The 12,338-nt window shown below is 40.9% G+C and overlaps 1 protein-coding gene and 1 long non-coding RNA gene across 6 annotated transcripts in view; one reads left to right on the forward strand and one right to left on the reverse strand.

The window, feature by feature from the left end:
* Window positions 1-12,338, forward strand: part of PTPRM (protein tyrosine phosphatase receptor type M) — a 929,698-nt gene that overhangs the window by 102,394 nt on the left and 814,966 nt on the right. The window lies entirely within an intron of this gene.
* Window positions 1-12,338, reverse strand: part of LOC141053831 (uncharacterized) — a 59,395-nt gene that overhangs the window by 13,148 nt on the left and 33,909 nt on the right. The window contains exon 2 of the long non-coding RNA XR_012221274.1: window positions 18-184. This is a non-coding gene — a long non-coding RNA (uncharacterized lncRNA). The remainder of the gene's footprint in view (window positions 1-17; window positions 185-12,338) is intronic.

A 12,338-nucleotide genomic window follows, 5' to 3' on the forward strand; every position in this document is an offset into this window, starting at 1 on the left:
GTAAAGAGGAAACTTACTAGGATGTAGAATTGGCACAAGAGCTCTGTGATATTCGGGGAGTGGCCCAGGGTCATTGTTGAATGGCATACCAATCAGATAAATCATTTCCAATTCCATTGGTTGTCCTACTCTGTGTTCGGGTAACTCACACTTGAAGTTATGTAGAATTCTTGAACACAATCCCCTTTAAAAATAAGTTGCAGAATTTTCAGTGATGTCAGCTGAAACCAGAGTCTGGCCATACTATATAGCAAATTACAGCTACAGATCCATAGTCCTAGCAGCCAGAATGGCATAAGTCAAATGGGTTCATTCAAAAAGTGCTCTCTGTATCTTCTTCTTAAGGGCAGTGATTAGAAGAATACTGTATATGTGTAGTATGTGTGCGTAACAGCTTACCAATCACTGTCATTACAGAAGAAGGGGAGCATGGAGAGGTGAAGGGATGTCCTCATGAATACACCACACTCCTGAATTCCTGCATTGACTCAGCCCTCTTGTTAGTCCAAACTTTTTGTGCCACTAGCAGTAGTAGGTACTAGTGATGAGCGAGTGGACTTGTTACTCGAGTTTTCCGAACATGCTCGGGTGGTCTCCGAGTATCTTGGATGTGCTCGTAGATTATGCTCGTGTCTCTGCAGCTGCATGATTTGCGGCTGTTGGACAACCTGAACACATGCAGGGATTTCCTGTTTGTTAGGGAATCCCCAAATGTATTCAGGCTGTCTAGCAGCCGCAAATCATGCAGCTGCGGAGACACATAATCTCCGAGCATGCCCAAGATACTCGAAGAACACCCGAGCGCGCTTGGAAAACTTGAGTAATGAGCAAACTCGCTCATCACTAGTAGGTACCTCTATCTCATCTCCTCCCTTGCTCTCCTCTGGTAGAGAGGTCTTGAGTGGATGTCTTCCTCGTTGGCATGTCCTATTATCTTTTATTCCGACAACACCATTAGATACAAAATGTATATCCCAAATTGGCAACAATTATCTAATATAAAGTCATTGTTTTTTTTAACAAATTTCTCAAATTAACAGTACAATCAAAATCAACAAAGTTTGTAATACTGTACATCCTTTTACAGAAACATGCATCTTTATCCACTTTTGTTCTACTTTGTACAGTGATTTTGCCCTCTCCACGGATATAATCCACCTTTGCTGAAACGGACAGAATCCCAGTTTTAGTAGATGATTAGACTAAAGCTACTGTCCATAGAAGTTTATGGAGAGAGGCGGGTGTGATCAAGAAGGGAGTGGCTGTGGAGAGAAAGGAGAACAGACACGAAAAAAATTGCTGCAGGTTCTGGTCAGTGTTTATTCCACCCTAGATTCACTGCTACACTGCTTAGTACAGTGTTATAGTGTCCTCCATGTTGGTTCTGTGTGTATGTGAGAATAGAGGTAAAAATCATTTATCTGTTACTAGAATTAATGCTGTAAGCTAACTGTGAAGATTTTGGATTGGGCATGCTCTTTATAATACAGTGAAACCTCTGTTAAGGTGGCCACCAACGATTGCATTGAAAAGTGGTTTTCTGCTGGTGTGATAGCCAAGTAAGCATAGTATGTAGTGGAAGTGACGGTCAGGCACAGAAAATCTGGTCTGGATAAGAGGGAAGCCTTCTTAAATAGGTTTTTTTAGACATTTTTCTACCATTTTCAGTTATTGCATTTATTCATATTGGCATGTACGTATGTCTACAACTATCGCAAGATGTAAAAGCATTGGCATGTACTGCCTGTAATGTACGTTGGCAACAATTTTAAGACAGGAAGGAAATTATTTTTTGTGTCTATGTTAGGGAAATGAGGAGATGTCAGCATCCCAATGTACCAGCCTGGGGGAAAAAAATAGATATTCTCATGTATAATGTAAATGAAGGGTTACAGTAAGGGTGACTGAATCTCAGATAAACCATTACTGTGACAAGTTGTAGAAAAACAAATTTTCTGACCTGGACCGCTCCTTTTAATATGCTGTTTACCTTCCGATTTTGTTGCTGGTGATTATGATATGCAGATAGTAATGGTGTCCCGGAGGTCACTGATCTGTGCCTCAGACTGCTCTTCTCATAATACCATATCACATATGCAAACAGCGGCTATACTAGATGTTATTCGCTAGGAAATGACTTACATTAGTGGACCTTGAGTCATACACGAGCACGCACACTGTAATTCTGATTTACGCTGATGAGTTGATTATTTTCTATCCTTTCAACAATGTTGTCATGTGGACAGATTGTTATCCAGCTCATTTTCCAGGTGGGAGACTTCAATCTTGGAAATTGTATCGTCTTTGCACTCTAATTCCTTATTTGTGCTTGCAATTTCCTCCTCTAATCCCCAATCTCTGCGCTTTGATTGCATTGGTTAAAGGCTTTCAGCAGCTGGACAAGACATGAATGACATTTGCAGGACAGATAGGGAAGGGAAGCAGGTTATGTGGTTAAGACGTTAGGAATTTAGGAAGAAGGTGGTGTAAATTAAGTATGCAGGAACATGAATGTTTAACCTCAAGGGTTTATCTAGATTTTCTACATTGATGGCCTACCTTTAGGGTAGGTAATCAATATTAGATTGGAGGGGTCCCCCTTGCCTATCGGCTGATTGAGGGGGCCACAGTACTGGAGTGAGTGCCGCAGCCTTTGCGGTGTTTACTTTGGCTTACATGCTGGTTCATAGTTGCCTTCTCCGCACATGCGCTGTGGCCCCTTGAACAGCTAATAAGCCGGGATGCTAAGAATAGGTCAGCAGTTTTAATTAACTTAACCATTCCTTAAACCAGATATTTTTTAGTATTGTTGGGCATTGAAAACAATTAAGCTTTCTATAAGCAAAAGGAATCAGATATATTTCTAGATCGCATATGTCAAACTCTTGCCCACAGGCCAAATGTGGCCCGCAGAATGAGTATATTTGGCCCCCTGTGTCTATTTGACCTGCAACACCGAGCGGGTCCCCGTCTGGCTTCGCACTTTCAACTTTATAGGCATCCTAGATACTGATATAGTTGAAAGCAATGAGATGGAGGAAGCTGACACTCCTCCCATCATTTACCTCTGAAGGCTCAGCACAGTGAGCACGATAACGTCATTACAATGCACCCACTGTACCAAGATATGCAGAGAATTTGAAGCCACCATGAAGAGACCGGAGCAGGAGCAGCGGGGGGAATGGACAGGGGTGAGTAGGTTTTTTTTTTTTAATGTGGGGCCACTATACTGTATGATGCGCTATGTGGGCTTATTATACTGTATGGCCACTATGTGGAGCCATTATACTGTATGGATCACTATGTAGGCCCATTACACGGTATGGAGCACTATGTGGGGCCATTTTACTATATGGAGCATTATGTGAGGCCATTTTACTGTATGGAGCACTATGTGGGCCTACTATACAGTATGGAGCATTATATAGAGCCATTATACTGTATGGAGCACTTTATGGGGCCATTATACTGTGTGGAACACTATGTTAGGCCATTATACTGTATGGAGCACTATGTGAGGCCATTATGCTGTATGGAACACTATGTGAGGTCAATATACTGTATGGAACACTATGTGAGGCCATTGTACTGTATGGAGCACTATGTGAGGCCATTATTTTGTATGGAGCACTATGTGGGGCCATTATACTGTGTGGAGCACTATGTGAGGCCATTATACTGTATGGAGCACTATATGGGGCCAATATACTGTATGGAGTACTATATGGGGCAATTATTCTCTTGGAGCACTATGTGGGTCCATTATACTGTATGGAGCATTATATGGTGCCATTATACTCTATGGACTACTATATGGGGCCATTATACTGTATGGAGCACTATGTGAGGCCATTATACTGTATGGAGCACTATGTGGGGCCATTATACTATATGGAAGGCAATGCATGGCCTTGTTATATTGTATGGAGCACATTTTGTGGCCATTATACTATATGAAGGGCTGTGGGGAATTACAGTTGGAGAATGATACATACTGTGATGTCACTATTCTTTGATGGGAGGATTGAGGAAGGAGGTGTACAGTAGGGTCATCCTATCGTGAGTGTAGAATGTACTGTGGAGGAATTCACTGTGGAGTTATCATACTTCATTGTCACTTTTGTTTGCATCATACTTTGTTTTCTGTATTATCCAATGTTTTGTTATCCTTTGTTATTATTTTTCTTATTCTAATTGCATTACATAGGGTGACTTCTCTTACAATAGCTGCATCTGCCATCTGATAGGTCTGAATGGGTTCTGGCTGGCTACACTCGATGTGCATTCAGGCTTCACTTGTACACTCTGGTATATACTATGTTTGGCCCTTTACTAATTATTACCTTACTTATTAAACACAGGGATTTAGGTCATGCTTATGGTCATTAATGATTATCTTTGCCTCTTATGAGTTATGCAGATCATTTATTATTGGTGTTTTCTGTGCTGGGGTTTGTATTTGCACTTCTGTAAGGCTACTTTCACACTTGCGTTTTTTTGCGCTGCGCTGCATGCGCAGCGCAAACGCGCATAAAAACGCATCATGCGGTTTTTTAATGCGTTTTCTTGTTTTTTTGCGCATGGTTTTTTAAAAAAAAACGCATTTTTTTTTGCGCTGACGTGCGCATGATCATGCGCACGTCAGTGCTCCCATTGACTTTAATGGGTTTTGGGTGAATTTCATGCGCATTGCGTGCGCATGCGTTTTTTTGAGACAGGTCGAACGCAGAAAAAATGTAACAGGATGCATTTTGTGCGCCTGGGCGCACACTCCAAAAAAAACGCATGCGCATACAAACGTGTACAAACGCATGACAATGAGCACCCATGTTAAGTATAGGGAAAAAAACGCAAGCGCATGTATGCGCAAAAAAATGCAAGTGTGAAAGTAGCCTAATGCATATATTATTTGTGATTTTTGCATTTTCCCTTTTCCACAATATCTAATGCTTTTCAGTGTGTTTACACATTTTAAATGATTTTATGGTCTTGTATTGTTTTTTGTTCACTAAATTCAAACTTCTTTAGGTGTGCTCATTCATAGTGTATTACTTTTCTCTTGTTCATCGCCACTACAGAGTACTGCGCTTTATCCCTTATTCAGGTTGATGGAAGATAAAGCTTATTACTCAGCGAGTGAGTAGTAGATAAAATGCAGTACCCAACATCAGCCATGGAGCAATGTATGGGGCAGCTTTATTCTGCCCATTACATCACTTCATTCGTTTGCTGCCGGAGCAGATTTCAGCTAATTGGTGGAAGTCCCAGGAGGTATCTGACCCTCACTTATCTCCTAATGATGACCCATCCTAGAGTTAATTCATTCATAGTTCAGTCCTGGACAACCCCTTTAAGAACAAGCAGACATCAGTACTCTTGATAAGCAAAGGCAAAGCACAGAATTTAAGTACATGTATGACAATGAATGCAAGGCACAATGTTAAAGAAAAAAGTCAATGAGCTTTGTGCAGAATTGCACACTGGAGGTTATAAATTACGAGTCGTTAGCGTTCTACAAATCATGGAACTGACAAGCTACGTGTGCCCAGCATTGTTTTAATTTATCCATCAGACTGTATTACAACTGACGCAGGATTGTGCCTCAGTGCTCAGCAGTAATCAATTGATATATATGATATTTCGATAGTCGGAACACACATAATTGAGAAACATACATGTGAGGCTCATTTCACATTATGTTTTTCTGCATCAAATACTTGTGTAGGTAGGAAAATCTCCCAATACATTGGTCTTATGGGAGTAATATTATATTGCAAATAAATGATAGCTAGCTATTAGATACATAGATAGATAGATAGATATGGGATAGGTAGAGAGATAATATAAATAAACTGGGTATTTTTTAAAGGTTGTGAGCCCAGGGGAGACCGATTGTAGTCTTAGCAGTTGCAATGAGAAATAAACTATGCAGTGGTCATTGGTTTATTGAGGAGCAATGTCTCACAGATCAATGCCGGTGCCACAAGGTGACTTCCCACAGTTCTACTGTGGAACCTCTGTGGGTTCTAATTGGACGCAGTCAATGGGAAATAAAGATTTAGACTTAACTCTATCATTGCTAAGCCTTGCTGTTGTTTCCAGTATTAATACTTAACCTTAGCAAGATTCAAATAGTTAAAACAATTCATCCTTTGCTGGTAAGAAATACAAAGCAAGACTGCTTTTTTCCAGAATGTTTGACAGAAGGCAGATTGCAGTTGAGTCCACAATATGACAGCTTACAGCAAGCATGCCGTTGCTTCAGGCTATCAGCAATGCAGGCCAATGTAGCTTCTTCACTCCGGACATTCATCCCTCCTGAGGTTCCATGTCCTTTCGGGTGATAGATTTATAGAGACAAGCAGCACATGGGTAGGCAAACACCTCGCCCGGGCACTGGCTGCCATTTGGCAGAAGCCTTCAATTGACATTTTCATTCCCCTTCTTCACCTTTCAAGTCACTGGCGATGTCTATCTTGTATGTTATGATTGCTGCTAATGCTTTTTGACAGGACCTCACCCGTTGCACGTGTAGCCCTGCTCAGCTCATCTTTAGTCACATTTTCTATGTATAATTAGGAATTATATAGAAACTTGAAACTGTTGCTGATACTTGTGCGTGAAACACAAAAGTATGGCCTCTACAGCTCCGGCAGTTCTGATAAAGAACCCTGCTTGCTAACCAGCATTTGAAGGGGTTTTCCCATCTTATAAATTGATGACACATCACTAGGTCTGATTATTGGGACCCCCACCAAGCCTTAATGGGATGCAATACTGTGTAGCACCTCAACCCTACCTAAATTTTCCCCTCACAGTAGAGCTTCATTGCTGTGCAGTGATCCTCGGGACTGAGGAATGGCTGACTTCAGCCTGCACCCAACCAAAACGCCTTCCCGTATTTGCCATCTCCCATTACCCTAAACCATAATAAAGTCAGACACCGCAGGGTTTGGATAAATTGGCCAGCCTTTATTAACGTATTAAATAAAACATAAGGAGAAGGGTCTGTGGAAGCTCAACCAATAAACTTAGTGCCACCAGGTGCTCTTCTCTGCCCCCAACTGCATTGTACCGATTCGCTGACCCTCCTGCTGAATAGCACACCCCCATAAGATTGTCCTCCTTGGCGCAGTGGGGACCGCAAGTATTTTCTCACCACTTATAAAAGGAGGCGGGAATGAGGTTGACCTTTGCGGCCCTCTGGTTTCAAGGTACCTACTCCCCCCCCTTTTCCATACTACCAATTGACTTTCCAGATCCGTTCCCGCCAGCTGCCGTGACATTAGTGTTAACTCGAGCAGCCCACCAATCAAGCATATACATTAAGCATCATACCATCCTTGAACATTTCAAAGGGAGGGTGGGTGTTATGTGGAACCCCCAATGGACTGTACCTATCCTGCCTCCGACTCTTCTATGTATCCAGAGATCCCTTCCAATCAGGTAAGCTTCCATGGGAGTACCCTCTTAGGAACTCCACACTAAAATTTCCTTAAAACCATGCCCCTCAACATCAAAATGCCATCTTGGATTCTCCCAACATAATGTTATCCCTATAATTAACCTTAACTGAGGCCTAGCAGTCATCCTAGTCATGTGGACCTCCATATCCCTTCGGGCTTTCAATACCTGCCCTTCTGTCATTTGATTGGGCAATACAGCAGCTGACTGCCCAGGGAATGGTAGGAGCACCACTGTGCAGGGTAGAAGTGATGACTGGGGGTAGAACACTAAAACAGCAAAGTACCCCATCATGTGCCACCATCATAGTAATATACCATCACTTTACAGTAGGAGCTGTTGTAAGTTGATAATATTCTATTTCACCTGGTGGACACTATTGGTTATAAAGAGTTGTGTTGGGTTTTCATGGTGTCCTTCTTTTTACCTAAAAAGCAGCATGGTCTATTTTTTGCCACTTGTAACGGAATCACAATGCAGAAGTGAGCATCACCAAAGGATATAATCACATGATGTGTTTTTGCTAAGTTTACCCTGTGTTTTGGCTTAAAAAAAACTACAGTATTTTAATCTACCAGGAAACTGAATGAATTTCAGAATCTCTTGCATATGCTGATTCTTTTTTCATTGCAGATGTCAATACTTTTAGCAATTTTGCAGCATTTTTCACACATAAAAATAAACAAAAAATGCATGAAAAACGTGCTCTAAAACGTGGCAAAAACTTGCATTTTGCACAATGATTTTCCTGCCAACACTCCAGTATTTAGGTAGCAGGTTTTTCTGCTGCAAATACTGATTATGTGCATATACCCAAAGTCAGCGATGGAGAGCTTATTTCCATTACAGCAAGTGTGGGAGAAATGTACGGTAAACTGACTGGATGAATCCTATTTTTCTTCATGGGACCAAGTATTGCGATTTGACAGGTGATATGAATTGTGCATAGTTATGATGAAATGTTCCAGTCCATATACATACAACCTGGAGGGCATGGATGTCACCCCAGCCACATTTGTGGAATAAAGTGAATATATGAGAAGTTACATGTAACATCTCCTGTTCTTAGAAGATTACACTATAAAAATCTGCAACCGGAATAAATACATTCCAAGAAACAATGCTAGCCCTAACCAATTTGCATTTTAATGAGGTGTACATATTTTTGAGCACATACTCAAGCAGCTTTAGCTTCAAGTTCTTTTTTTTTTTGTGTTTCTGTTTTGTTTTCCTAAGAAAAGAAGCTGAGGAAAGCAAACCTGACTTCTGCGAGCAAGTAATTGTAGCAAGCCTTTACATTTACCATCTCATCAATAGCTTAAAGGATGTTTGGACTTTTTGTACAATAATGAATTATTGAATACTTCATGGTATAAAGGGATTCAGATGAAAAAAAATATTTGTCTTTTTCTCTAACTCTTGCTAACTGATAGAGGCGCTCACTGTGCCATCCCCAGGCAGGAGAAGAAAAGGATCATTTGCATAGAAGTCACTTGCAAGTCATATTTTGCCTAGAAATGATCTGGAATGATATAATGTATGCACAGACCTGTAGGGATACATGCTATCTGCATGCCATCTAATACATTATTTATAGTAGCCCAGAGGTGTAATTATTCATTGAAGTGGCAACTAAGGAAATTAGCCCCTTATTAATATTTGTTGGACATGATTGGAGGCTTTATGTGCTCTTGTATCTCATATCCTGAAGTCAGGGATAATGACAATTATATGAAACTTTCTGCCTTGTCATAAAAATTAATTAATTCATTGGTAATCTTGGCTCCAGCTTGTCAGAGTAGAAAGAAGTAGTCAACAAATTCAAGGATTGGTAAAAATGTCAAGTGAAAGTGCTACAATAATGTGCCATATACCCAAATGATGAAATATTTGATAGTTACAAGGCATATCTATGTCTTAGCTAGACTCATACAGAATCATTAAAGGGGTTGTCCGCTACTAAGACCACCCCTTCTCATTCTCCACGCTTGGCCCCGATAAAATAAAAAAGCCTATACTCACCTCCCGTGCCGATGCCGGGGGTGTTGGCACTCGCACTCCCAGGGCTCTCGTGCGATTGTATGACACGTGGTGCCCGGTGCCAAATCAGCACTGGTGTCACTGTCCCCGCCTTCGGACAAATTCATCATGAAGAGGAAGTCATGGCTGCAGCTGGTCTCTGACTTCCTACATGTTCAATTTGACAGAAGGCGGCGAAGGTGACACAAGCGCTAATTGGGCGCTGAGCACCACATGTCATGCAACCATACAAGAGCGCCGAGGAGGCGAGGAATGGCATCTCCTTGGGAGGTAAGTATGCTTTTTTATTTTATTGGGGTCAAGAGTGGGGAATGAGAAAGGGTGGTCCTAGTAGTAAAGCTGTAGCGGTGAAATTATATGGATACACTGCAATATTAATGTTCTACATTCCTCATGTCTATGGGAAGATCATGTAAGAAATGTGAATTATAATTTTAAATGGTAACACTTCTACACCATCAATATACTACTTATTTCTATGTATATTAATAGCAAAGTACTAATCAGTAGCCAATGCTATCTACATTGATTATTTTTCCTGGAAATGATTAACTGTAGTTGTCACCAGCTAGACATGTGTTACACTGCACAATGCCATAGTGGTGTGTAGATCAGTGATTCCTAGCTTCCACTTTAAGTCATTATCTAAGTTATAGCAAAGGAATAGCACCACTCCAAAGACATACTGATAGGGAATTTAGATTGTGGGCTCCATTGGTAATGAGCATAAAGCGCTCCGGAATGTGATAGTGCTCTATAAACAATGCAGAAAAAATTGATGCTCAACATAGCACCATGAACTCTATATATAAAGGGTTCAGACAAATTTTTAACTAATTTCTAGACCTTAGTCGTATGTTGTGACATCACCATTTTTTCTTGGACTTTTGCATATTATAAAGTGATGTTTTCAATCAGATCGAAATAAAGTAGAATATTTATTAAAGTTTTTTTGGGCTGCTAAATATACAATTGTGTGAAAAAAGTGTTTGCCCCCTTCCTGATTTCCTATTCTTTTGCATGTTTGTTACACGTAAATGTTTCAAATTACCAAACAAATTTAAATATTAGATAAAGATAACACAAGCACAAAATGCAGTTTTTATATGAAGGTCATTATTTTTAAGGGAAAAAGAAATCCAAACATACAGGGTCCTGTGTGAAAAAGTGATTGTCTCACCTCCCCCTTTAAAACATAAATTAACTGTGGTTTATCACATCTTTGGGAAGTTGAGTTCAAATTCCATAGTGACACCCAGACCTTACTCACTTAAATAGGACCTGCCTGACAAAGTAACATAGTAACATAGTTATTAAGGTTGAAGGGAGACTTTAAGTCCATCTAGTTCAACCCATATCCTATCCTAACTTGCCCTAACAGTGAAGTAGACCAAAGGATCCTCAAAACCTAGAGTTCATGTCGCGATCCAAATAAATTCTGCAACAAATTAGAAACAAAGTAATTGAGATCTATCAGTCTGGAAAAGGTTATAAAGCCATTTCTAAAGCTTTGGGACTCCAGTGAACCACAGTGAGATCCATTATCCACAAATGGCAAAAACATGCAACAGTGATGAACCTTCCCAGCAGTGGCTGGCCGGCTTACCAATATTACCCCAAGATCGCAGCGACTATTCATCCAAGAGGTCACAAAAGACCCCACAACAACATCCAAAGAACTCCAGACACTTGCCTTGGTTATGGTCAGTGTTCATGACTCCACTATAAGAAAGAGACTGGGCAAAAATGGCCTGAATGGCAAAGTTCCAAGACGAAAACCACTGCTGAGCAATAAGAACATAAAGGCTTCTCTCAGTTTTGCTAGAAAACATCTTGATGATCCCAAAAAGGATCGTCCATCAGTAATCTAATGTTCCAAATCCTTCTCTCTCCTGATGTCTTCTGTCATGGAAGAGTCAGGAGGCCACATGTACATTAGACTGTCAGCTGAGCCTGCCGATATCCGTGGGTTCAGGCGACTTTAGTTTAATGTGTATGGGGTCCTGTAGAGAGAAAATATGTATGACTCAGATTTAACAAATCAGATTAATAGTGTTGACCACTACTCAGACAATCCCTTCTCAATCCCTATATTTTCCCCCTGTAGACTAATAACATCTATACTCTCGTCCGCTACCGGCGCAGTTCCAACAGTGTCTGCACTGGCTCTGCTGGAGCTCACATAATATTGTTATGTCACGCAAACCATGCATCCAATCAATGCTGTCTTCACTTTCCCATCATTTGGACAAATTAGACATCAGGAGGAAGTGAGAATTGTTGCTGCTCTCTCACTACCTCTGGATGTCACTTAGGTATGTCTGTAGGAGAGGAGAATGAAGCCAACGCTGATAAAAATGCCACGTGAGCTCTAAGAGAGCCAGTGCTGACACTGCTGGAACAATGCTGGGACCGAAGGGGAGTAAAGATGTTAATATTTTACTGGGGGGAATGTAGGGATTGAGAAGGGGTTGTCTGAGTAATGGATAACCCCTTTAATCTGATGCTGTTCTGTGGTGATTAGAAAATCATACACAGTGGACTCACTATATGTTAAACAAATCACATATATCACAAATATGATATACAGTCATTTACCATATTTTTAGGATTATAAGACGCTCCGAATTATAAGACGCACCCCAAATTTTTATGAGAAAAATAGGATTTTTTTTTATTTAAATGGTGGTGCTTCTTATAATCCATGCATCTTATTGCTTACCCAGGGTGGTGGCTGCTGTGAAGCAGGGTCCCAGGGTCGCTGCTGGCGGAGGCCGAAGTGGGGTGATGCTGCAGGCTGCAGGCTGGGATGAGGGGGCGTCCAATGTGCAGTG

This window comes from Dendrobates tinctorius, unplaced genomic scaffold (assembly GCF_039654945.1).
Source record: "Dendrobates tinctorius isolate UK_male_01 unplaced genomic scaffold, ASM3965494v1 ptg000171l, whole genome shotgun sequence".
Lineage (NCBI taxonomy): Eukaryota > Metazoa > Chordata > Amphibia > Anura > Dendrobatidae > Dendrobates > Dendrobates tinctorius.